This window comes from Asterias rubens, chromosome 16 (assembly GCF_902459465.1).
Source record: "Asterias rubens chromosome 16, eAstRub1.3, whole genome shotgun sequence".
NCBI lineage: Eukaryota > Metazoa > Echinodermata > Asteroidea > Forcipulatida > Asteriidae > Asterias > Asterias rubens.
In genome coordinates, this window is record NC_047077.1 from 2,275,706 (window position 1) to 2,302,051 (window position 26,346).

Genomic DNA, 26,346 nt, shown 5'->3' on the forward strand with positions numbered 1-26,346 from the left:
ATCTTCATATTGCAATGTAGTTGATGAAAGTGTATGTTATTTTGTTTGTAGATTGTTGGGTAATTGAAGAGCAGTATCTCTCCATGATGAAATTGGTTCTACCCAAGAGATTAGTACGGATCACTCCTGTCTTAGTGGGGGTAAGTTGAAAATGTACACTTAACATGCCCCACACAGTCTGCAAGCTGCCTGAAGGTGATCCAGCAATGGCACCTACAGCGTGCAGACAGAGGCCTTCACCAGTAAACAGTAAACAGCTCTCATTTGGCAGTCGAAAGTGGACCACATAGCAAGCAGGCAAAAGTTTGCAGAGCTGTCTTTGGTGTTGCTGGAGGCTCATGTTGCTCCTTCAAATCTTGCTGTTGTTGGACCGTATATTAAACTGTCCCAAACATGATGACACCTGATGAAATAAAACTATATTTTATTTTCTTATGCAATTTATTCACTGGTTGAAGAGCAGCTTCTATCATGGACAAAAGCTTTCTTCAGCTGAAGAGTTTGCTATGAATCACTCCTTCCTTGTCCTAGGTATGTTGAAAACCCTCGACTTAAAATTACCCATTCGTGAACTGCAAAGATTTGTCAGTGTGGAAGTGTCGTGGCCCAGTGGTTAAGAGCACCGAATTTAAACTCTGGTGTTTCTGATCAGCAGAGTGTGGGTTCAAAACCCGAGTTGGACACTTGTGTCCTTACTCACCAGTGCTTTGTCCTTTGGAATGGACGTTAAGCCGTTGGTCCCGTGTGTTATGTATTACATGGAAAAAGAATGCAGTGCACTAATCAAAGGTTCGCCCCAGTGTTTTTGGTACGATCGGCAGCAAATTGCGCCACAGCACCTTGTAAAATATTACATAGTGCTATCGGAATGAGGTCTCATAATTCAATTGTAGTCCCACATCTCGCAGGAAATACTGTATGTTACAGGGCCAGGAGCGTCACTGAGTGACAGACATGTGCGCTATATAAGAAGCCACAATTATTATTGAAAGATTTGTCAGCCAGGTCTGTGTCGACAGAGAGGGGCGATGATTGACTAATAGCTTAACGTTGTTGAACCTAAGTCTGTGTAGTAATGCAACACTTCACATTTGAGCCTGAGGACTCTATCATCATGTCGTTTGTTGCCAAATGTTTTTGCCAAACGTTGCTAATAGTGTTTGTTATTTTGTTTGCAGATTGTTGAGTAAATCAGGAGCAGTAACTGTGAACGATTAAGGATGACTCTACCTAAGAGATTATGTTTCAGGTATGTGTATCCGTACTGTTAATGATGCTTTGTCTAATGTTCAAATGATGTAAAAGAGTCTGTCCGACTTAGTGCAGAAGGCACACTCTCTGCCCGACTTTGTGCAGAGGGCTGACTCTCTGCCCGATATTGTGCAGAGGGCACATTCTCTGATGCAGAGGGCACACTCTCTGATGCAGTGGGCACACTCTCTGATGCAGAGGGCACACTCTCTGATGCAGTGGGCACCCTCTCTGATGCAGTGGGCACACTCTCTGATGCAGAGGGCACACTCTCTTATGCAGAGGGCACACTCTCTGATGCAGTGGGCACACTCTCTGATGCAGAGGGCACACTCTCTTATGCAGAGGGCACACTCTCTGATGCAGTGGGCACACTCTCTGATGCAGAGGGCACACTCTCTGATGCAGTGGGCACACTCTCTGATGCAGAGGGCACACTCTCTGATGCAGAGGGCACACTCTCTGATGCAGAGGGCACACTCTCTGATGCAGAGGGCACACTCTCTGATGCAGAGGGCACACTCTCTGCTCAATGTTGTGCAGAGGGCACACTCTCTGATGCAGAGGGCACACTCTCTGATGCAGTGGGCACACTCTCTGATGCAGTGGGCACACTCTCTGATGCAGAGGGCACACTCTCTGATGCAGTGGGCACACTCTCTGATGCAGAGGGCACACTCTCTGATGCAGAGGGCACACTCTCTGATGCAGAGGGCACACTCTCTTATGCAGAGGGCACACTCTCTGATGCAGTGGGCACACTCTCTGATGCAGAGGGCACACTCTCTGATGCAGTGGGCACACTCTCTGATGCAGAGGGCACACTCTCTGATGCAGAGGGCACACTCTCTGATGCAGAGGGCACACTCTCTGCTCAATGTTGTGCAGTGGGCACACTCTCTGTCCAACTTTGTGCAAAGGTCACACCCTCCGTCTTTGTGCAGAAGTCACACTTTCTGTTAGACTTTGTCCAAAGAAGTATACTATTTGCCCGAATTTTGCAGAGGGCACACTCTAAGCCCCACCAAGTTGCAATCTGCCCGTTATTGGTTTACCAACGGCACCCCTAGGGTGCTGATAGTGTGTGCCACTGGTGGACCCCAATGTTCCTCCAGTGTCAGCAGCCGCCAGAGGCCTGATGATGGACTAATAGCCGATCGCAGTTGAACCTAAATCGGCTGCTAAAGGTGGACCCTCAGTGAGCAAGGGGACACTTGTGCCAGCAGTCCAGTAGTGGTAGCCCTCTGATGGCCCTGTCAGCCCTTCTTAGGCCGCTGCTGGACCACCATTGAGGGCACAAAAGTTTGTGCTAGTTGTTCGCTAGTGGACCAGTTGTTTGTTGTAGTGTCAAAATGTTGTGCACAAAAATTTGGTGTGTCCTCTCTCAAAGCTGTTGAAAGTTGATGTCGTACTGCTGAATAATATAGTAACAACTCTCAAAACATTCCAAGTTGATCTAGGAATGAACAAATGTTTCCCAAGCTAAATTTGGTATTTTCTTTTTAAACTGTTGTTGTACTGTACAAATTATGTTAAAACTAAGAGTACACCAAGTCTTGAAAACATTCCTTGGTCATGCAGTACCAATTGGATGAAGTGTTTATTATGGTGTATCTTATTTTATTTGCAGATGATGGAGTGAATGAAGAGCATCAATGATGGACAAAAGCTTTATTCAACTGAAGATGTTTCTATCAAGATCAACCTGGATTGTTATGCTTTGGACTGCTATGCTTCACTCCTTCCTTGCATGAGGTATGTTGAAACCATTTACTTAAAATGCCCCATTGCTTGTCATTGATTAGTGAGCTGCCAGTGGTGAACCGCAAACAAATGTCTACCCACTAACCAAAGGTCCTCCTCTGTCAGTAGCGGACAGAGGACGGACTAATAGCTGACCCTTGTCGGAGGTGGATCCCGAGTGAGCGAGTTGACGCTTGTGCCAGCAGTCCACTTGTGGTAGTCCTCTGATTGTCCCTGTTGGCCCATCGTAGGCATACTCTCTGCCAAACATTGTCCGACGGGCATACTCTCTGTCCGAGTTTGCACAGAGGGCACATTTCTGTTTGTCTTTGTGCAAAGTGCACACTCTGTCCCGACTTTGTGCAAAGGGCACACTCTCTGCCTGCCCTTGTGCAATTGGCACAACCTGTGCCCGATTTGATGCAGATGGCACACTCTGCCCAACTATGTGCAAAGGGCAAAATCTCTGCCCAACTTTGTGCAGAAGGCACACTCTCTGCCCTACTTTGTGCAAAGGGCAAAATCTCTGCCTGACTTTGTGCAGAAGGCACACTCTCTGCCTGACTTTGTGCAAACTTAGCTGACCGTCGTCGGACCTAAGTGAGCTGCTGAAGGTAGACCCTCAGACCCTCAGTGAGGGGACGCTCGTTTAGTTTTAGCTTTAGTTTTATTAGACTTACACTGGCATAAAAATATAAAAATACAAATCAAGAAGCAAAATAGGAGGGAACAGGTGACCAGCACCTCTACAAAGCCGTACTGCCACAAAGAATGTCCCCTAATACCCTACCCCACAGTTAAAAACCACCCGTCCCACTGTAAAAAAAAGGGGAGGGGGCGCTTGAAGGCGGTACTGACAATAACAGATGACAATAAGATCAATGGCAATGTGACACCCAAGTGCAAACATCATCCGCTGCTGCCGGAACAACAACTGAGGGTACAACCGTTAGTGCCAGTGGTCCGCTAGTCGTAGACCTATGATGGCAGCCGATAGTGGACCATGTCTTTGATGTAACAGCCAATTTCTTTGACAAAGTGTTCATTACGGTGTGTCTTATTTTGTTTGCAGATGATGGAGTGAATGAAGAGCATCTATGATGAACAAAAGCTTTATTCAACTGAAGATGTTTCTATCAAGGTCAACCCGAATTGGTATATTTTGGACCGCTATGCTTCACTCCTTCCTTGCATGAGGTATGTTGAAACCATTCAGTTAAAATGCGCCATTGTTTGTAATTGGTCCCCCGTCAGTGAGCTGTCAGTGGTGAACCGCAAACAAATGTCTGCCCGCTGACCAACTGTCATCCTGTGTCAGCAGCAGCCACCAGAGGACCAATGATAGTCTAATAGCTCACCTATGTCGGACCCAAGTCAGCTGCTAAAGGTGGACCCCTAGTGGGGCTAGGGGACGCTTGTGCCAGCAGTCCACTAGTGCTAGCACTCTGATTGTCCCTGTTGGCCCGTCATAGGCATACTCTCTGCCAAACATTGTCCGACGGGCATACTCTCTGCCCTACTTTGTGCAGAGGGCACACTCTCTGCCCTACTTTGTGCAGAGGGCACACTCTATGCCCTACTTTGTGCAGAGGGCACACTCTCTGCCCTACTTTGTGCATAGGGCACACTCTCTGCCCTACTTTGTGCAGAGGGCACACTCTCTGCCCTACTTTGTGCAGAGGGCACATTCTCTGCCCTACTTTGTGCAGAGGGCACACTCTCAAACCTACTTTTTGCAAAGGGCAGGACTATCTGCCCGACTTTGTGCAGAGGGCACACTCTCAAACCTACTTTGTGCCGAGGGCACCCTCTCTGCCCTTCTTTGTGCTGAGGGCACACTCTCTGCCCTACTTTGTGCATGGGGAGGTTACTGTCCGACTTTGTGCTGAGGGCACATTCTCTGCCCTACTTTTGTTTTTGTTGTAGTGTCTAAATTTATTGCAAACTAAAAATGGGCCATGTCTTGGAAAACTTTCCTCGTTCATGCAGTACCAGTTGGTTGAAACATTTATTATGGTGTATCTTATTTTATTTGCAGATGATGGAGTGAATGAAGAGCATCAATGATGGACGAAAGCTTTATTCAACTGAAGATGTTTCTATCAAGGTCAACCCAGATTGTTATATGTTGGACCGCTATGCTTCACTCCTTCCTTGCATGAGGTATGTTGAAACCATTCAGTTAAAATGCGCCATTGTTTGTAACCGTCAGTGAGCTGCCAGTGGTGAACCGCAAACAAATGTCTGCCCGCTGACCAACTGTCATCCTGTGTCAGCAGCAGCCACCAGAGGACCAATGATAGTCTAATAGCTCACCTATGTCGGACCCAAGTCAGCTGCTAAAGGTGGACCCCTAGTGGGGCTAGGGGACGCTTGTGCCAGCAGTCCACTAGTGGTAGCACTCTGATTGTCCCTGTTGGCCCATCATAGGCATACTCTCTGCCAAACATTGTCCGACGGGCATACTCTCTGCCCTACTTTGTGCAGAGGGCACACTCTCTGCCCTACTTTGTGCAGAGGGCACACTCTCTGTCCGACAATGTGCATATGGCACAGTGTCTGCTCAACTTTTGTGCATAGGGTGAACTCTCTGCAAGGGGCACACACTCTGCCCTACTTTGTGCATAGGGCAGGTTTGTGTCACAGGCATGTACTCTCTTCCAAAGTTTGCTGTGCTGCTTTTGGTTTTTTTTCTTTAGGCTCATGTTGTTCCTTCAAATGTTGCACTGTTTATGAAATATGCCCAAACATTATGACACCCAATGAAATGTTACTAACAGTATATTTTATTGTATTTTGCAGGTTATTCACTGGTTGAAGAGCAGTCTCTATCAAGGACGAAAGCTTTCTTCATGAGAAGATGTTTCTATAAAGGTCAACCTGGATTGATATGTTTGGGATGGCTTTGCATCACTCCTCCCTTGACCGAGGTATGTTGAAACCTTTGACTTAAATTAACCCTTTGCATGTCATCTGTGAACTGCACAGATTTGTCAGCCCGCTCTGTGTTGACAGAGGAGCGAGGATGGACTATTAGCTGAATGTTGTCGGACCCAAGGCTATGTAGCACTGCTCAATATATACTGCAACCCACCCACATCACAGCGATACCCGCCAGACATTTTGCATGTGAGCCTGTGATTTCTTTGGTAATCGTGACGTTGTACTGCTGAGCAATGTAACATCTCTCTGAACATTCCAAGGTGATCTAGGAATGTACTAATGTTTCCCAACCCAAGTTTGTTATATCCACGAAAAACCTTTTGGTTGCTTAAAGTAAAACTGGACCATGTCTTGAAAACATTGCATATTCATGCAGTACCATGTGGATGAAGTGTTTATTATGGTGTATCTTATTTTGTTCACAGATTTATGGAGTGAATGAAGAGTATCTTTTACGAAAATGAGCTTCCTTTATCTGAAGATGTATCTGTCAAGTTCAACCTGGATTGTTATGCTTTGGACTGCTATGCTTCACTCCTTCCTTGCATGAGGTATGTTGAAACCGTTCACTTAAAATGCCCCATTGCTTGTAATTGGTCCCTCGTCAGTGAGGTGCCAGTTGTGAACCTCAAACAAATGTCTGACCGCTGACCAACGGTCCTCCTGTGTCAGCAGCCACCAGAGGACCAATGATAGACTAATAGCTGAACAATGTTGGACCTAAGTCAGCTGCTGAGGGTGGACCCCCAGTGAGCGAGGGGACGCTTGTGCCAGCAGTCCACTAGTGGTAGCCCTCTGATGGTCCCTGTTGGCCCATCGTAGGCCAATTCTCTGCCCTACTCTGTACAAAGGGCACAATTCTGTCCCCTACTTTGTGTTGAGGGTATGTGGAAAAAGTATACTATCTGCCCGACTTTGTGCAGAGGGCACACTCTCTGCCTAACTTTGTGCCAATGGCACACTCTTTCTGACTTTGTGCAAAGGGAACACTCCCTGTCCGGATTTGTTCAGAGGGTTAACCAAGTTTTAGTGTTACTGTACAAATCCTTCTCGGACCAATTCATTTCATTTGCTCAAAACCGTTGTTGTGCTGTACAAATAATGTTCAATCTAAAAGTGGGCTATGTCTTGAAAACATTCCATGTTCATGCAGTATTGTTTGGATGAAGTGTTTATTATGGTGTATCTTATTTTGTTTGCAGATTAAAGTTTGAATGAGCAGCATCTATGATGGACAAAAGCTTTACTCAACTGAAGATGTTTCTATCAACGTCGACCTAGATTGTTATGCATCACTCCTGTCTTGTCTGAGGTATGTTGAAACCCTTGATTAAAAATGGCCCATTGCTTGTCATTGGTCCACCGGCAGTGAGCAAAGGGCACACTCTCTGCCTGACTTTGTGCAGAGGGCACACTCTCTGCCACGACTTATGTGCAAAGGTCACACTCTGTGCCTGACTATGTGCATAACACACTCTCCTTCTGTATTTGTGCATATGGCACACCCTCTGCCTGACTTTGTGCAGAGGGCACTATCTCTGCTCAACTTTGTGCAGAGGGCACACTCTCTGCCCAACTTTGTGCAAACTAACTAAGCTGACTGTCATCGGACCTAAGTGAGCTGCTGAAGGTAGACCCCCAGTGAAAGAGGGGCCCTACTTTTGTGCAAAGGGCACCCTCTCCATCAGACTTTGTGCATAGGGTGAACTCGCTGTTCAACCTTTTTTATAGGGCAGGTTTCTGCCCTACTATGTGCGGAGGGCATACTCTCATATCTTCTTTCAATGTGTTTATTTCGGTATATCTTATTCTGTTTGCAGATTATGGTTTGACTGAAGAGCATCTATCACGGAAAAAAAGCCTTCTTTATCACAAGATGTTTCTGTCAAGGTCAACCTGGATGGTTATATTTTGGACTGCTGTGCTTCACTCCTTCCTTGCATGAGGTATGTTGAAACCGTTCAGTTAAAATGCCCCATTGCTTGCAATTGGTCTTCGTCAGTAAGCTGGAAGTGGTGAACCGCAAACAAATGTTTGCCCTCTGACCGCCGTTGGACCTAAGTCAGCTGCTGAGGGTGGACCCCCAGTGACCGAGGGGACGCTTGTGCCAGCAGTCCACTAGTGGTAGCCCTCTGATGGTCCCTGTTGGCCCATCGTAGGCATACTCTCTGCCCTACTTTGTGCAGTGGGCACACTCTTTGCCCGACTTTGTGCAGAGGGCACCACTCTCTGTCCGACTTTGGGCAGAGGGCACAATTCTCTGCCCTACTTTGTGCATAGGGCACACTCTCTGGTCCGACTTTGTGCATAGGGCAGGACTCTCTGGTCCGACTTTGTGTTGGGGGTACACTCTCTGTCTGACTTTGTGATGAGGGTACACTCTCTGTTCAACTTTGTGCAGAGGGCACATTCTCTGCCCTACTTTTTCGTGCAGAGGGCACCCTCTCCATCAGACTTTGTGCATGAGTGAACTCCCTGTTCAACCTTTTTCATAGGGCAGGTTTCTGCCCTACTTTGTGCAGAGGGCACCATTCTCTGTCCAACTTTGGGCAGAGGGCTCACTCTCTGCCCTACTTTGGGCAGAGGGCACCACTCTCTCCCACTTTGTGCAGAGGGCACCACTCTCTGCCCTACTTTGTGCAAAGGGCACAATTCTCTGCCCTACTTTGTGCAGAGGGCACACTCTCTGTCCGACTTTATGCATAGGGCAGGACTCTCTGTCTGACTTTGTGTTGAGGGTACACTCTCTATCGGACTTTGTGCAGTGGGCACATTCTCGGTCCGACTTTGTGCAATGGGAACACTCTCTGCCCGTCAATGTGCATTTGGCACACTCTCTGTTCAACTTTGTGCAAAGGGCACATGCTTTGTGCATAGGGTGAACTCCCTGTTCAACCTTTTTCATAGGGCAGGTTTCTGCGGAGGGCATACTCTCATATCTTCTTTCAATGTGTTTATTTCGGTGTATCTTATTTGTTTTTGCAGATTATGGTTTGACTGAAGAGCATCTATCACAGAAAAATAGCCTTCTTTATCACAAGATGTTTCTGTCAAGGTCAACCTGGATTGTTATATTTTGGACTGCTGTGCTTCACTCCTCCTTGCATGAGGTATGTTGAAACCGTTCAGTTAAAATGCCCCATTGCTTGTAATTGGTCTTCTTCAGTAAACTGCAAGTGGTGAACCGCAAACAAATGTCTGCCCTCTGACCGCCGTTTGACCTAAGTCAGCTGCTGAGGGTGGACCCCCAGTGAGCGAGGGGATGCTTGTGCCAGCCCTCTGATGGTCCCTGTTGGCCCATCGTAGGCATACTCTCTCTGCCCTACTTTGTTAAAGCTAGCGGTCCGCAAGTGGCAGTCGATAGTGGACAGGTCTCTTTTGTAGTGGCCAATTTCTTTGCCAACCAATTTGTTGTATCTTCTCTCGTAGTGTTTATTATGGTGTTTCTTACTTTGTTTGCAGATTATGGTTTGATTGAAGAGCATCTATCACGGACACAAGCTCTATGCAAGTGAAGATGCTTCTCTCAAGGTCAACCTGGATTGTTATGTTTTGGACCGCTATGCATCACTCCTTCCTTGCATGACGTATGTTGAAACCGATAAGTTAAAATGGCCCATTATTTATCATCGGTCCCCTGCCAGTGGTGAACCGCAAAGATTTGTGACGACAACCAACAAAGAAGAGGTGACCTTTGTTGGGTCCGAGTCTGCTGTTTCAAAGTAATCAACGGCAAATAGTGCATGTCCTTATTGTAGCTGTTGAACTCCTGAATATTGCTTTCACTGGGCATAAGTATAGAAAGACTTGATGCAGAAACGTTATGGTTATCTCCATGTTGCAATGAAGTTTGTAATAGTGTGTGTTATTTCTTTTGCAGATTGTTGAGTAATTGATGAAGTGAATGAAGAGTATCGATCACGGCCACAAGCTTTATGCAAGTGAAGATGTTGCTATAAAGATCAACCCGGACCGTTCCGTTTTGGACCTCCTTGCACGAGGTATGTTGAAATTATTCAGTTAAAAATGCCCTATTAGTTATCATTGGTCCCCTGCTAGTGGTGAACTGCAAAGACATGCGTCGACAACCAACAGAGATGACCGTTGTTGGGTCTGCTGTTTCTAAAGTAACAGTTGAAAAATTGTGAGTTTATCTGTCGAACTCCTGAATATCGCTTTTTGCCAAAACGTGATGATTATCTTCGTATTGCAATAAATTTTCTAAATATGTGTGTTATTTCCTTTGCAGATTGTTGAGTAATCGAAGAGTTTGTTTCTATCAAAGAGATTGCAACGGAATGACTCCGCGATTGTCAGATGTATTTTGGAAACGTAAACTGAACGTAGTCGGCAAGGTGGCTGTTACCGGTGAACTAATAGTGGAATGCATTGTCTGATTATGATGTAGAACCTAAATATTGGTTGGAGTATTAATAATGATAGCATTACATAGGAGTATGATGACGATTAAGTTGATTACAGTAATTTTCCATTGTAATGATTGCAAGTAATGAGTACTAATAAAAAATGAATAAATAACGATGAATTATAAGCCAATGAAATGAGAAGTGTTGAATTTGTTGTGTTAAAATGTTAAATATATTTTAATGCGTTAGTAATGGTAAGAACAATTGAATGGAGAAGCATAAAATTCAGGGTGAATTATAATGGGTAAAGAAGTAGAAAAGAAAAAAAAGCGACGGTACACCTGTACAAGAATACCAACTGTCTAAAAAGCGCGAGTACACTATACACGGCCATCTGTACGAGAATACCAACTGTCTAAAAAGCGCGAGTACACTATCCACGGCCATCTGTACGAGAATACCAACTGTCTAAAAAGCGCGAGTACACTATCCACGGCCATCTGTACGAGAATACCAACTGTCTAAAAAGCGCGAGTACACTATCCATGGCCATCTGTACGAGAATACCAACTGTCTAAAAAGCGCGAGTACACTATCCACGGCCATCTGTACGGGAATACCAACTGTGTTAAAAGCGCGAGTACACTATCCACGGCCATCTGTACGGGAATACCAACTGTCTAAAAAGCGTAAGAACACTATCTATGGCCATCCCCTCCCACCATCCTAGCCATCCCCTCCCACCATCCTAGCCATCCCCTCCCACCATCCTAGCCATCCCCTCCCACCATCCTAGCCATCCCCTCCCACCATCCTAGCCATCCCCTCCCACCATCCTAGCCATCCCCTCCCACCATCCTAGCCATCCCCTCCCACCATCCTAGCCATCCCCTCCCACCATCCTAGCCATCCCCTCCCACCATCCTAGCCATCCCCTCCCACCATCCTAGCCATCCCCTCCCACCATCCTAGCCATCCCCTCCCACCATCCTAGCCATCCCCTCCCACCATCCTAGCCATCCCCTCCCACCATCCTAGCCATCCCCTCCCACCATCCTAGCCATCCCCTCCCACCATCCTAGCCATCCCCTCCCACCATCCTAGCCCGGGGGGATAGGGGGGCGGAGCCCCCCTGGGGCGGCGGGGCGGAGCCCCGCAGGATGCGCCCGAAGGGCGCGGCGATTTTTAATCCCTATTGTTCTCCGAAAAATTTTTTTGGGGGTATTTATAAGTGTTTCTCGTTTTATTTTTCTTTAATTTTCATTTTTATTTTATTTTATTTTATTTTATTTTATTTTATGTATGTATATATATATTATTATATTATTTAAAAAATTATTTTAAATTATTTGAAGTAGTTCCACCAAATCAGCAAGGAACTTTTGGAAAAGTTACTTGCTGATTTGGCGGAACTACTCCGGAAATTAGTCGGACTTGTGAAATAAAGTGCTAGGACATGAGTGAAAAGTAACAAGTTTATTGTAGTTTCAAAAAGTACATATTGTGAAACAAGTTAAAGACAGTAATTACAAATTAAGTTCAAAATTTAGGCAAAATTTAAATGCAAAATTAAAGAAAGTGTTTACAATACATGAAGGGAATTTTTCAATCAAAATTAAAGCAAATATTTTATAAACAAAATTCAAACACATTTTGGAACAGTTTGATGCAAATTTTAGCAAAGTTTGACGCCATTTGAAGCAAAGTTTTTAGCAGAGTTTGATGCCATTTTTAAGCAACATTTTAAGCAGAGGTTGATGCAATTTTGTAGCAAAGTTTCACGCCATTTTAAGCAAAGTATCTTGCAAAGTCTAATAAAATTTCTAGCAAAGTTTGACGCCATTTTAAGCAAAGTATCTTGCAAAGTCTAATAAAATTTCTAGCAAAGTTTGACGCCATTTTTATGCAAAATTTCGAGCAGATTTTGATGCAAATTTTTAGCAAAGTTTGACGCCATTTTAAGCAAAGTATCTTGCAAAGTCTAATAAAATTTCTAGCAAAGTTTGACGCCATTTTTAAGCAAAATTTCGAGCAGATTTTGATGCAAATTTTTAGCAAAGTTTGACGCCATTTTAAGCAAAGTATCTTGCAAAGTCTAATAAAATTTCTAGCAAAGTTTGACGCCATTTTTAAGCAAAATTTCGAGCAGATTTTGATGCAAATTTTTAGCAAAGTTTGACGCCATTTTCAGCAAAAATCTTGTGAAAGTTTTCCACCATTTTCAGCAAAGTTTCTAGCACAGTTGGACACAGTTTCTAGCATATAGTTTCTTACATTCAAAATTAACACAAATTTTTAAACAAAACTCAAACACATTTTGATGCAATAGCCAAGCCAAGTTTGATGCAATTTGAAGCAAAGTTTCTTGCATGTTTTAGCAAAGTTTGACGCCATTTTAAGCAAAGTTTTTAGCAGAGTTTGACGCCATTTTTAGCAGAGGTATCTTGCAAAGTCTAAAGAAATTTCTAGCAAAGTTTGACTCCATTTTTAAGCAAAATTTCGAGCAGATTCTGATGCAAATTTTTAGCAAAGTTTCACGCCATTTCAAGCAAAGTATCTTGCAAAGTCTAATAAAATATCTAGCAAAGTTTGACGCAATTTTTAAGCAAAATTTCGAGCAGATTTTGATGCAAATTTTTAGCAGAGTTTGACGCCATGTTTAGCAAAATTCTTGGGAAAGTTTAACACCATTTTCAGCAAAGTTTCTAGTTTGACACAGTTTCTAGCATATAGTTTCTTACATTAAAAATTAACACAAATCTTTAAACAAAATTCAAACACATTTTGATGCAATAGCCAAGCCAAGTTTGATGCAATTTGAAGCAAAGTTTCTTGTAAATTCTAGCAAAGTTTGACGCCATTATTAAGCAAAATTTTATGCAATTTCAGCAAAGTTTGACGCCATTTTATACAAAGTTTGTAGCAATTTTTAGCAAAGGTTTTGGCCATGTTAAGCAGCATGTTAACACCTTTTTTTTTTTTTTTTTCTAGCAGCAAGTTTTATGCAATTTTCAGCAGAGTTTGACACAATTTTCAGCAAAGTAAAGTTTCTAGTAAAGTTTTTGGCATAGTCTCTTGTAATCAAAATGATCATGCATTTTATTAAACAAATTATATGCAAATATTAAGGAAATCTTGATGCAATACCCAAGTTTGACGCAATTTTGATGCAATTTCTAGCAAAGGTTTACGCTATTTTATGCAAAGTTTTTAGCACAGTTTCTTGTAATCAAAATTAACACACACTTTCTAGCAAAGTTTGGTGCTGTTTTAACAAACATTTCTAGCAAAGTTTAACGCCATTTTCAGCAAAGTTTCTTGCCATTCTTAGCAAAGGTTAAAAGCCATTTCTAGCAAATTCGATACAAATCCAAACATTGTTGGATGAAATTTTTACAAATATATAGACATTAAATGTTTAAAGTTTTACTTTCAAATCTTGGACTGCAACAGTTCATCTCTTCAACAGCAAGTTCTTGGGTTGATGACGAACCAGAACCACAACACATTTGCAAGTCAGCATTGTTCAATATCACCTGTATGATAGACAATAGAAATCAGTTAACAATGAAGCAAACTGTTGTACCCAGTGTATAATTAATGCACACAATGCCTACTGAAAAGAGGCAAAGTTTCAATTTCTAGCAAGGTTTTTTGGAAATTGTTCAGCAATATTATAACACAAGTTTCCACAAAATTTGATGCAAATCCAAACAAATTTAAAGCAAAGTTTTATGCAATTGCTGGCAAATGTTTAGCGGAATTTTTAGATGCAAAGTTTCAACCAAATATAATTGCAGATTGCAGCAAAAGCCATTTCAAACAAATTAAAATGCAAACTGAGGAGATGTTTCAATGAAAGTTCAATCAAGTGCAAATGAAGCAGAAGCAAAAGCAATTTCAGCCAAATATATAAAGAAGGTGTAGTAAGCATAAATGCAGATCGCAGCAATAGCAAATTCAACCAAAACAAGTCTGCACCAAAGTTTAACAATATTTCAATCAAATTCAAATGCAATTTGCAGTTATGTTTCAAAGCAGTAATGTTATCTCAGCCAAAGATAAATGCAACTAGCACAAATTTAACTGTTGTTTGCAGCAAACTTTTATACAAGTTCAAACAAATTCAGACGCAATCTGTGGTCATGTTTGAAAGCCGTTTCAAAGTAATTTAACTTCATTAAAATGCAAGTGGCAGCAAAAGCAATTTCAACAAAATAATAATGCAGTTTGTAGCAAAGGTTTTTACAAGTTCAAACAAATTCAGAAGCAATCTGTGGTAATGTTTGAAAGCCGTTTCAAAGTAATTTAACTAAATCTAAATGCAAGTGGCAGCAAAAGCAATTTCAACCAAATAATAATGCAGTTTGTAGCAAAAGTTTTTACAAGTTCAAACAAATTCAGACCAATCTGTTGTAATGTTTGAAAGCTATTTCAAAATAATTTAACTAAATTAAAATGCAAGTGGCAGCAAAAGCAATTTCGACCAAATAATTATGCAGTTTGTAGCAAAAGTTTTTACAAGTTCAAAAAAATTCAGAAGCAATCTGTGGTAATGTTTGAAAGCTATTTGAAAGTAATTTAACTAAATTTAAATGCAAATGGCAGCAAAAGCAATTTAAACCAAAAAAAAAGGAATTGTAGCAGAAGTTTTAACAAGATCAAACAAATTTGATGTGGTAATGTTTGAAGGCGATTTCAAAGTAATTTAACTCGAATGCAAGTGGCAGCAAAGTTTTGAAAATTGCAGCAAAGTTTTGAAGTATTCAACCAATTTCAAATGCAATATATGTGGTAATGTTTCAACGCAATATCAGCAAAGTGTAAATGCAGTTCACAGCAATAGAAATTCAACAGAGAAAAAAAAGCATTGAAGCTTAAACAATTCAAATAAGTTCAAATGCATATTGTAGTGATGTTTCAATGCAAAGATAAAAAGCATAGCAATTTCGACCAAACACAAATGCAGCAATACAAATTTCAAACAAGAAAAAAACCCAGTTTGCAGCCATGTTTTAAGGCAATCTAAAGCAGTTTCCAGCGGTAGCAATTTTAACCAATTATTAAATATAAATGCAGTTTGTAACAAAGTTTAACACTAAATGCAATATGTGGTTAGGTTTGAAAGCAATGTCAGCCCAATATTAATATAGGTTGGTGCAAAGTAAAACAACAAAATAAAAAAAACCTCAAGTGCAAAATCTGGTTATGTTTCAAAAGTAATTTCAAACTAATCGCGTTCACATGCGCATGGCAACGAGCAAGTTTGGCAAATATAAATGCAGTTCGCAGCAAATAAAAATAACAAAATCAATCTGGAGTTATGTTTCAAAGCAATCTCGGCCAAATATAAATGGTTGACAAGTTTAAAGAAACTTCAAACATTACTAAATGCAATTTGCGGTATTTTTCAAAGCAATTTCAATTTAACGTATATGCAGTAAAAGCAATGTCAAGCAAATATAAATGCAATTTGTTGCAAGTTTAAAAACAATTTGATGCACATTGTGTGATGTAAAAAGAAGTATAACTTACAATGTTTTGAAGTTGGATTCGGGCGGACATCCTTCGGGCAGACATCCTTCAGGGCAGAGGGTCGGCTGAAATTGAACAAGAAATTACATGGTCAATCTCATTGCAATTCAATACATTTGTACAATCTCACTAAAGCATAGTCAAATCACAGAACATTTTGGTCACAAGTCGGCCAGAAAAAAACAGTTTAGTATGCAATTACAGTCGCAGCATTAGCAGTTTCAACTAAATTGTAAAAAATTCAAACAAAAATAATGCAAATTGTGGTAATGTTTCAGAGCAATTTCAGCTAAATATAAATGCACTTTGCAGCCAACACCATCAAGCTCAGAGAAAAGTACAGTGAATGATATTGCAAATAACAAGTACATTTAATTGTGATATACTTGTACAACTTCACTGAAGAGGCATTGTAGGTAATTATAAATTGACAAGCTTGACAGCAAAGAGCAGCAATTTCAGACATTAATGAATGCAAGTGGTCACAAAGTGTTAAGACATTTGTCAAAAAATTGGTTGCAAAGTTTCAAATTGGTTGCAGAGTTTCAAGATATTTCATTCAAGCAAATGCAATGGTAGTAAAAAGTGTTTAAAATATTACAGAATAGACAAGTTGATATATTGAATGCTACACTTGAGTACGGTACGAGAAAGAAAGTATAGATGTTTAAACTATTGAAGAAAAGACAAGTTGATATAAGGAATGAGGAGAGAAACTTACATGTTGGTGTAGCTTGGGTGTCAATGGTACGGGACTGAGACCACTAAGGACCCAAAGGTTGACATCATCATGCTCAGAACATCAAGAGCATCGGCAAGGCACCTTCCACGACCAGCATCAGAACAAGAATGAAACCAATGGCCCAAGGACCTGGCATTTTATACGGTCTCCGCACGGTGGAGCGCCCTCTTCCACACAAAGGACACCTTTTCAAAACGGGCGTTTTCGAAAACCAGCTGTCTGCAATACAAGGTAAAGAAGTTAACTTCATTTGAAACCCAGGCTATTTTTAGAGTAACTTCAATAGGATTAAAGTGGTAAACGGTTGCAGCTCTTGTTCAACCTTTCCGACCGAGCGCCAGACATACTCAAACACAATGCTCTTTTCATTGCAGTAATGGGTGGGAGTTCACCACTGAATTATTCAGAGGCATCCTAAATATGCTGTTCTTTAAACTGATTGGTCACTTAGATCACGGAGCTGTTGAATTATTCAGAAGCATCCTAAAGCTGCTGTTCTTTAAACTGATTGGTTAGATCTGGGAGCTGTTGAATTATTCATTCGCAAACTAAGCTGCTGTTCTTTAAACTGATTGGTTTTATCTGGGGAATGTTGGACCATTCAGCGGACACCCGGGAACAAGTTCATGAATAATTTTAAGTTCGCTGTGCGGCGCGGCAAGCATTTGGAGTTGTGTTTTGTTATACATTGCAACAACTTGTTAAGACGTGATGACATTGGATGGCGCGGTGGAATCCTTTAATGATGATGTCATAATTAACAAGTAATCAATTACTATATAAATTATTATGACTTATTCAGGACAAAATCAATAATTTCAAACTATCTAAAACGTTGTGGGGTGTACACAAAATTAAACATCGTCTCCGTTTTACAATTATTTATAAATTGTTCGGGGGGGGGGGTGCGTTTTTTGATAGCTCTCCCAAAATACTATGTAGCAACATAATGAATAAATACATAAATTAGTGCCAGGGCTTGTTACAGAAGCGATGGCCTTTTTGTTTCACTTTGGGGTTTTTTTTTGTATAGAAGTGCCGCTGCTTTGTTAACATGTTCTTAGAGCACGACCGAGGGTGGGCTGGCAGGGCCCTCGCCCGGCTGGGTTGGGGGCCGCGGGTTGGGGGCCGCTGCACGGGGCTCTGACTTGGTGCAAACACGGTCTTCTCGGACATGTCGGAGCAAGGCAAAGTAGGCACAGTAGATACAAGTTTGTCCTGTATGTTTTTCTCGAGTTGTGTTTCAAAGCGAGGGGTGGGTGAATACTGTTTTCCGGTACATGAAATCTGTTGTACTTGAGTTCTATTTTAGTTTTGCAACAAGGATTGTTTGTGGTAAAGAAGATGGTTGAATGATAAACGTTCGTACCCCCAAATAACCTTGCTATTGTCCGTGCGTAGCGGGAACGAAACAGTAGCAACCGCAAAGATAAAATTTGTCGGCCACGTTTTCACATCAAAGACCAGCGTGCCGCACATGGGCCGCAACATGTAAATGTATTACATCAATAGATTCGATGTTTTGTTATACATTGTAACAACTAGTTTTCACGTGATGATGTTCTAAAGTTTCTTGGCTTGGTTTGTTTACAAAAATAGCGCCCGCTGCGGCGAGGAGCAAGCAGTGTAAAACATCATAATTCACCACGAATTCGATACAATTAATTGATAATAAACAGAAAAATCGTGAATTTAAAGGGAATTTTTCACAGCAACCCTTGACTACTGAAATTCAAGCTTTGGTGTTGTTATTTTTCCCCAGTATATTGTCAGACATACCCCCATGTGTTGACTGTGAAAAAGTTGCTGAAATGGTGACATTTGAAAAAAATTTCTAAAAGCAACTATTAGGGTTTTCAATGTGCACTAGACAGAATGAAAACTTGAAATCATGAAAGTACATATCACCTCATATTCGAGAAAATTAATTGATACAAACAGAAATATCGTGAACTGATGAATGCAACCTTTAACTTATGAAAATATCACAATGTTCAATTTAGCTTGGGACAGGGAGAGGAAAGTTTGTTCACATAATGTTCAAATACTGGTCTTTGCCAATTACCACAGTTTACAATACTTTAATCCCACTTGAACTGCATGGTTTTGGCAGGGGGATGTCACCTACTCAGGCATGATATTTTTACTACTTTGATCCGATTTCAAGTTAATATTTTGCCCTTGGAAAATTCTGAAAAACTGTGATTAAATAGCATGAAATGTCTGGTGAAGAATTGACTCCCTCTGAGGAAAGAGGTAAATTCTCACACAAATATCGGAATCTGAGAAAGACTTCAGTCCTGAAGCCTTACTCATTTGTGCAACAAGGGTATTTTTTCTTTAGTATTTTCTGGCAATTTCGATGACCGATTGAGCCAAAATTTTCACAGATTTGTTATTTTATGCATTAGTTGGAAACACTAAGTGAGAATACTGGTCTTTGATAATTACAAACGTGTCCAGTTGCCTTTAAGATCTGTTGGCTAAAATTCATTTGACATTCATAGCCATTCACATGTTGGGGTGCAAGCTTATAAGGTACTAACGTAATTATTACACATAATGTAACATATTTTTTAAAGTGCATAGTGTAGCTGTGAAGTGTCCCAAGCGTCCTATATGTATTAATAGAGGACTCCTATGTTACATTTTGGAGTGTCAGAACAGATTATAAGCAATATACAGTATGGCAAGATCTATTATGTGCGATAGCCCCTATAAAGTAGCGTACAATAATTGTTTCAGGTGAAGACAATCTTTTTAAAATGGTCAACATAATCCCTTTCAAATGGTCTAAAACCCATAGACCCTTTACACCCATTAAACTCTATGTTCCCAAAACTTGTCTGGCAAGTTACGAAGACCGTGCCTTTTCCCAGCTGCACACCAATGTGGTACAAAACTATAAAACCTACCTTACATGTAGTTGCATGTAAACTACAGCATGGTGGCCATTTTGGCAGCCTGGTTAACTTTCCAACTTTGCAGAATATTTTTTGAACAGCGTTTGTGCATATTGGCTATTGATAAGTTGAGCCTAACTTTTCGCAGGTTTGTATTCATGTACACTTGGTTCATTCACAGAACATACAAATACTATTCTTTGACAACTACTGCAGTTTACATATGCTTTAATTCCACTTGAACTTGGCCAACTATTCAGGCATGATAATCTTCCTACTTTTGTCCAATTTCAAATCAACATTTTGCCCTTGGAAAAATCTTGGAAAATGTGACAAAATATAGCCTGAAATGTCTGGTCAGGCATAAACCATTTGTAAATGTAGTCAGCCCTTGAAATATCCAACTCTTTTCCAAGGACTCAATATCATGCCTGGCTATGTTTCGTTTCAACTGTATTGGATCATAAACCAAAGGAGAGAGATACAACCGAAGATCTTGGAAAAAATAAATACAAGACTTACCCGCAGTGAAGAAAGTTGACTTCACTCAGAGAGGCAGCTCAGTATCTCCTTCATGATGTAACATCAGTCAATGGCAACAGTCAAATAACTTCTTGAAAAGAATGTCTGCAAAAGTATGAAAACATGAAAAGCTGTTAATAATTGATCTCAGATGCATGACCTTTCTTATTAACTTACTGATTTCAATCGATATTTCCATCATGATGCACCTTAGATTTTATTTTATAGTGTTTTTGGTTTGTTTTAACACAAATAACACTTTTGAGGTATGCCAAAATTAATATGAAACAATTGGGTTTGGATAAATTTGTCTGCAACAATAACAAGTGATTTTTATATAGCGCTTTATCACAGTCCAAAAGGCGTATCAAAGCACTTCTTACACTATTACCCTATTACCCCGGTCACTGGGCCATATATTTCATTCCTTAAACCATCTCAGCTCCCTGGGGAGTATACAGCCGTTGCTGCGAGTTACCATGCTCTCAGCTAATCATTCACATAAACCATCTCTTCCCTCACAGGTACCCATTTTACCCCTGGGTGGAGAGAAGCAAGTGGTTAACTGTCTTGCTCAAGGGAATTTAGTTTGGTGTGCTACATATTTGACAGCATTGGCTGTATACTCCCCAGGGAGCTGAGATGGTTAAAGGAATGATATAAATGGCCCAATGACCAGGGGGTAATAATGTCCTTATCTAAGAGTAGTACTATTACTGCGTAATGTTGAGTTGTCAAAGGAGAGAGATACAACCAAAGTGCATGGAATAAATTAATGCAAGACTTACCATCAGTGAAGAAAGTTGAGTTCACTCAGAGAGGCAGCTCAGTATCTCCTTCATGATGTAACATCAGTCAATGGCAACAGGCAAATAACTTCTTCAACAAGATGTCTAGACAAATATGAAAATATGAAGATTTGTGTAAACATTTATTAAAGATGCATGACATGTCTTGTAAACTGGCTGATTTCAATCAATATTTCCATCAATATTTCTATCATAACACAACTTTTGCAAAACCAAGTAGTTTGTAGGATTTGAAACTTTGCATATTGGAAGTTCGATCCAGAAAGGTTTGAGATGGGTTTGGGTGGTTCTGAAAAGGAGTAGTTTTGGTTTGTGTTGGTTAACACTAAGTAGAAAGCTTTTTGGGTTCAGACTCGTCCCACAAATTGAGGCACTTCTGCAGAGAAGACTTGTTCTGTAAGGAGAGGGGGGGGGGGTGGCCCTCAAAACTATATAAATGATCCATAAGTAAGGTTAGTAAACTGTTCAAAAGAGGTTTCTCCTACTAATTTATATGTACTGGCTTGTCCGTGGCAGAGAAGTTTATTGCATTTGACACAAGCTCGGATTCGTCAGGCTCCTGACAACGAATAGAGAAGGCGAGGCAAACAGTTCAGACTAATTTTATCATCTTATAAGAGAAGGTGAAGATGATTATGAATCTGGATATGGGTCGAATCCAGGTCATGATGCTTGTATCCTTGGGCAAGACACTTCAGTATAGTTGTTTCTCCGAATCCAGGAGTAAATGGGTACCTGTAAGGGCTTAGATTGGTTTAGCTTGGTGTGCTACATACTTGTCAGGACAGGCTCTATACTTCCAAGGGAGCTGAGATGGTTTATGGAATGAAATAAATGCCCCAGTAACCAGGGGTTATAATGTTCGAAGCACAATGATAATTTCTTTTGGAAATGCTCTATATAAGAGTTGGTATTATTACTGGGTTGTGTAGAGGTGAGAGTTGAATAAATGCAAGACTTACCCGCAATGAAGAAAGTTGACTTCACGCAGAGAGGCAGCTCAGTATCTCCTTCATGATGTAACATCAGTCAACGGCAACAGTCAAATAACTTCTTGAACAAGATGTCTGCAGAAATATGAAAAATAAAGAGTCGTAAAGGAACATTACAAAATTCGTTTTTGCTAACATAACAGTTGCTGACAGTGTACTACACTTTTGAAAAGCCTGTAGAAGTTTGGGACTGATCAGCCATCTTGGTCACGAGAAAATAGTATAAATGAATGATTACACATTTTGAATGACATCGATTAAAAGAAGAAAACGCTCCAGGAGCAATCAACCCCACAAGGGATATTAGTTTTATTTATTTCTCATTAAATATGACATTTCAGACAAACATATTTCAAGTGAAGTTTTCTTCATCAGTAGACCATTTTTATATAACACAAGCAGATCATTGCCATTTGTTCGGAGGATTGTGCGTCGCCTGATAGCAAATAAAAGTACCATTGCACGCTGGCAGCGTGCAATGGTACTTTTCAGATGGAACGAAAAAGCTGAGTAAAAACATCACTCAAAGCTGAGTAAATAGTGCCGTCACATTGATGACCTACAGTGGCTTGAGTATAGCAGTGAGTTTACTAATCAGTGCAACTAGTGCCACCACATGGATGACCTACAGTGGCTTGAGTATAGCAGTGAGTTTACTAATCAGTGCAACTAGTGCCACCACATGGATAACCTACAGTGGCTTGAGTGTAGCTGTGAGTTTACTAATCAGTGCAACTCGTGCCGTCACATGACTGACCTACACTGGCTGGAGTGTAGCTGTGAGTTTACTAACCAGTGCAACTCGTGCCGTCACATTGATGACCTACAGTGGCTGGAGTGTAGCTGTGAGTTTACTAATCAGTGCAACTCGTGCCGTCACATGACTGACCTACACTGGCTGGAGTGTAGCTGTGAGTTTACTAACCAGTGCAACTCGTGCCGTCACATTGATGACCTACAGTGGCTGGAGTGTAGCTGTGAGTTTACTAATCAGTGCAACTAGTGCCGTCACATGAATGACCTACAGTGGCTTGAGTGTAACAGTGAGTTTACTAATCAGTGCAACTAGTGCCGTCACATGAATGACCTAGAGTGGTTGTAGTGTAGCAGTGAGTTTACTAATCAGCACAAATGGTGCCGTCACATGACTGACCTACAGTGGCTGGAGTGTAGCATTGAGTTTACTAATCAGTCAGTGCAAATGGTGCCGTCACATGACTGACCTACAGTGGCTGGAGTGTAGCAGTGAGTTTACTGATCAGCGCAACTAGTGCCATCACATGAATGACCCACATAGGCTGCAGTGTAGCAGTCAGTTTACAAATCAGTGCAACTGGTGCCGTCACATGACTGACCTACAGTGGCTGGAGTGTAGCAGTGAGTTAACTAATCAGTGCAACTAGTCCCATCTCATGGACGACCTGTGCTGTTACATGGTAACCTACAGTGGCTGGAGTGTAGCAGTGAGTTTACTGACCAGGGGTAACAATGTCCCAATAAAAAGTAGGTATTGTTACTACATAGTGTAGAGTTGTCTGAGGTGAGAGATATGGAACAATTATTATACATGACTTACCAGCAGTGAAGAAAGTTGAGTTCACTCAGAGAGGCAGCTCAGTATCTCCTTCATGATGTAACATCAGTCAATGGCAACAGTCAAATAACTTCTTGAAAATAATGTCTGCAAAATTTGAATGATGAAGAGCTGTTTATAATTGATCAGAGATACATGACATGTCTTGAAAACTGGTTGATTTCAATCCATATTTCAACCATCGTACAACTTTGATTTGTAAATGTTGATGCTTTGCAAAACCAAGTGCTTTGATTTAGTTTGTGTAAACACTCTGTATTGTCCACTGACTGCAAGTAGAAAATTGTTGTGATACAAATTCATCCTAAAAATGTATGCACTTCTGCAGAATCGATATATGTTCTCTAGAAGGGGGGGGGGGTTGACGTAACAATCTGAATGATCACTTAGTGAGATAAGAAATGTTTGAAAGAGATTTTCTGCTAATTCCTATGTATTGGCATGTCATAGCCAAGCTGTATAGTGCATCAGATTCAAATTCTGATGGCTGAGTGATCAGGGTGTGGGTTCAAATCCTGGTCATAAAACTTGTGTCCTTAAGCAAGACACTAAACTAGAATCGCTTCTAATTACCCAAGGGTAACAATCTAAACTAACCATTTCTTGTTTTATATAAGTGTTATAAATTGAACCAATTAACTTGTGGTACTAGAGCGAGACACTAGTCTATAATTGCTTCTCTCCACCCAGATGTAAATGGTGCCATCACATGAATGACCTACAGTGGCTGGAGTGTAGCAGTGAGTTTACTCATCAGTGCAACTAGTGCCGTCACATGGATGACCTACAGTGGCTTGAGTGTAGCAGTGAGTTTATTAATCAGCACAACTAGTGCCGTCACATGGATGACCTACAGTGGCTGTAGTGTAGCAGTGAGTTTACTAATCAGCGCAACTAGTGAAGTCCCATGGATGACCCACAGTGGCTGGAGTGTAGCAGTGAGTTTACTAATCAGTGCAACTTGTGCCGTCACATGGATGACCTACAGTGGCTGGAGTGTGGCAGAAAATTTACTTATCAGCGCAACTGGTGCCATCACAAGGGTGACCTATAGTGACTGGAGTGTAGCAGTGAGTTTACTAATCAGTGCAACTAGTGCTGTCACACGGATGACCTACAGTGGCTGGAGTGTGGCAGTGAGTTTACTAATCAGTACAACTTGTGCCGTCACACGGATGACCTACAGTGGCTGGAGTGTAGTAGTGAGTTTACTAATCAGTACAACTTGTGCCGTCACACGGATGACCTACAGTGGCTGGAGTGTAGTAGTGAGTTTACTAATCAGTGCAACTAGTGCTGTCACACGGATGACCTACAGTGGCTGGAGTGTGGCAGTGAGTTTACTAATCAGTACAACATGTGCCGTCACCCGTATGACCTACAGTGGCTGGTGTGTAGCAGTGAGTTTACTAATCAGTACCACTTGTGCCGTCACACGGATGACCTACAGTGGCTGGAGTGTAGTAGTGAGTTTACTAATCAGTACAACTTGTGCCGTCAAACGGATGACCTACAGTGGCTGGAGTGTAGCAGTGAGTTTACTAATCAGCACAACTTGTGCCGTCACCAGGACGACCTACAGTGGCTGGAGTGTAGCAGTGAGTTTACTAATCAGCGCAACTGGTGCCGTCACAAGGGTGACCTATAGTGACTGGAGTGTAGCAGTGAGTTTACTAATCAGTGAAACTAGTGCTGTCACACGGATGACCTACAGTGGCTGGAGTGTGGCAGTGAGTTTACTAATCAGCACAACTTGTGCTGTCACACGGATGACCTACAGTGGCTGGAGTGTGGCAGTGAGTTTACTAATCAGCACAAATTGTGCTGTCACACGGATGACCAATAGTGAATGGAGTGTAGCAGTGAGTTTACTAATCAGTGCAACTAGTGCTGTCACACGGATGACCTACAGTGGCTGGAGTGTGGCAGTGAGTTTACTAATCAGCACAATTTGTGCTGTCACACGGATGACCTATCGTGACTGGAGTGTAGCAGTGAGTTTACTAATCAGTGCAACTAGTGCTGTCACACGGATGGCCTACAGTGGCTGGAGTGTGGCAGTGAGTTTACTAATCAGTACAACTTGTGCCATCACACGGATGACCTACAGTGGCTGGAGTGTAGTAGTGAGTTTACTAATCAGTACAACTTGTACCGTCACACGGATGACCTACAGTGGCTGGAGTGTAGCAGTGAGTTTATTAATTAGTACAACTTGTGCCGTCACACGGATGACCCACAGTGGCTGGAGTGTAGCAGTGAGTTTACTAATCAGTACAACTTGTGCTGTCACACGGATGACCTACAGTGGCTGGAGTGTGGCAGGGAGTTTACTAATCAGTACAACTTGTGCCGTCACACGGATGACCTACAGTGGCTGGAGTGTAGTAGTGAGTTTACCAATCAGTACAACTTGTACCGTCACACGGATGACCTACAGTGTCTGGAGTGTAGCAGTGAGTTTACTAATCAGTACAACTTGTGCTGTCACACGGATGACCTACAGTGGCTGGAGTGTAGTAGTGAGTTAACTAATCAGTACAACTTGTGCCGTCACACGGATGACCTACAGTGGCTGGAGTGTAGTAGTGAGTTTACTAATCAGTACAACTTGTACCGTCACACGGATGACCCACAGTGGCTGGAGTGTAGTAGTGAGTTTACTAATCAGTACAACTATAGTGCCGTCACATGGATGACTTACAGTGGCTGCAGTGTAGCAGTGAGTTTACTAATCAGTACAACTTGTGCTGTCACACGGATGACCTACAGTGGCTGGAGTGTAGTAGTGAGTTAACTAATCAGTACAACTAGTGCCGTCACATGGATGACTTACAGTGGCTGCAGTGTAGCAGTGAGTTTACTAATCAGTACAACTTGTGCCGTCACATGGATGACCTACAGTGGCTGGAGTGTGGCAGAAAATTTACTTATCAGCGCAACTG

General features: G+C 41.7%; 2 long non-coding RNA genes across 3 annotated transcripts; one reads left to right on the forward strand and one right to left on the reverse strand.

The window, feature by feature from the left end:
- The first annotated feature begins 4,070 nt into the window (after window positions 1–4,070).
- Window positions 4,071–9,509, forward strand: LOC117300958. Its single transcript, XR_004520248.1, has 8 exons — window positions 4,071–4,191; window positions 5,033–5,157; window positions 5,797–5,924; window positions 6,363–6,488; window positions 7,140–7,249; window positions 7,758–7,883; window positions 8,923–9,047; window positions 9,400–9,509. It is a non-coding gene; the product is annotated as an uncharacterized LOC117300958 (long non-coding RNA).
- Window positions 9,510–11,627: 2,118 nt separating this feature from the next.
- LOC117300587 lies at window positions 11,628–23,466 on the reverse strand. Of its 2 annotated transcripts, XR_004520177.1 has the most exons (7): window positions 23,384–23,466; window positions 21,778–21,882; window positions 20,795–20,899; window positions 20,007–20,111; window positions 16,561–16,800; window positions 15,840–15,904; window positions 11,628–13,840 (listed from the first exon to the last, which is right to left on the reverse strand). It is a non-coding gene; the product is annotated as an uncharacterized LOC117300587 (long non-coding RNA). The 2 variants fall into 2 exon arrangements; XR_004520178.1 differs by lacking the exons at window positions 20,795–20,899; window positions 21,778–21,882 and having other exon boundaries at window positions 11,630–13,840; window positions 23,384–23,439.
- Between the last annotated feature and the right edge of the window lie 2,880 nt (window positions 23,467–26,346).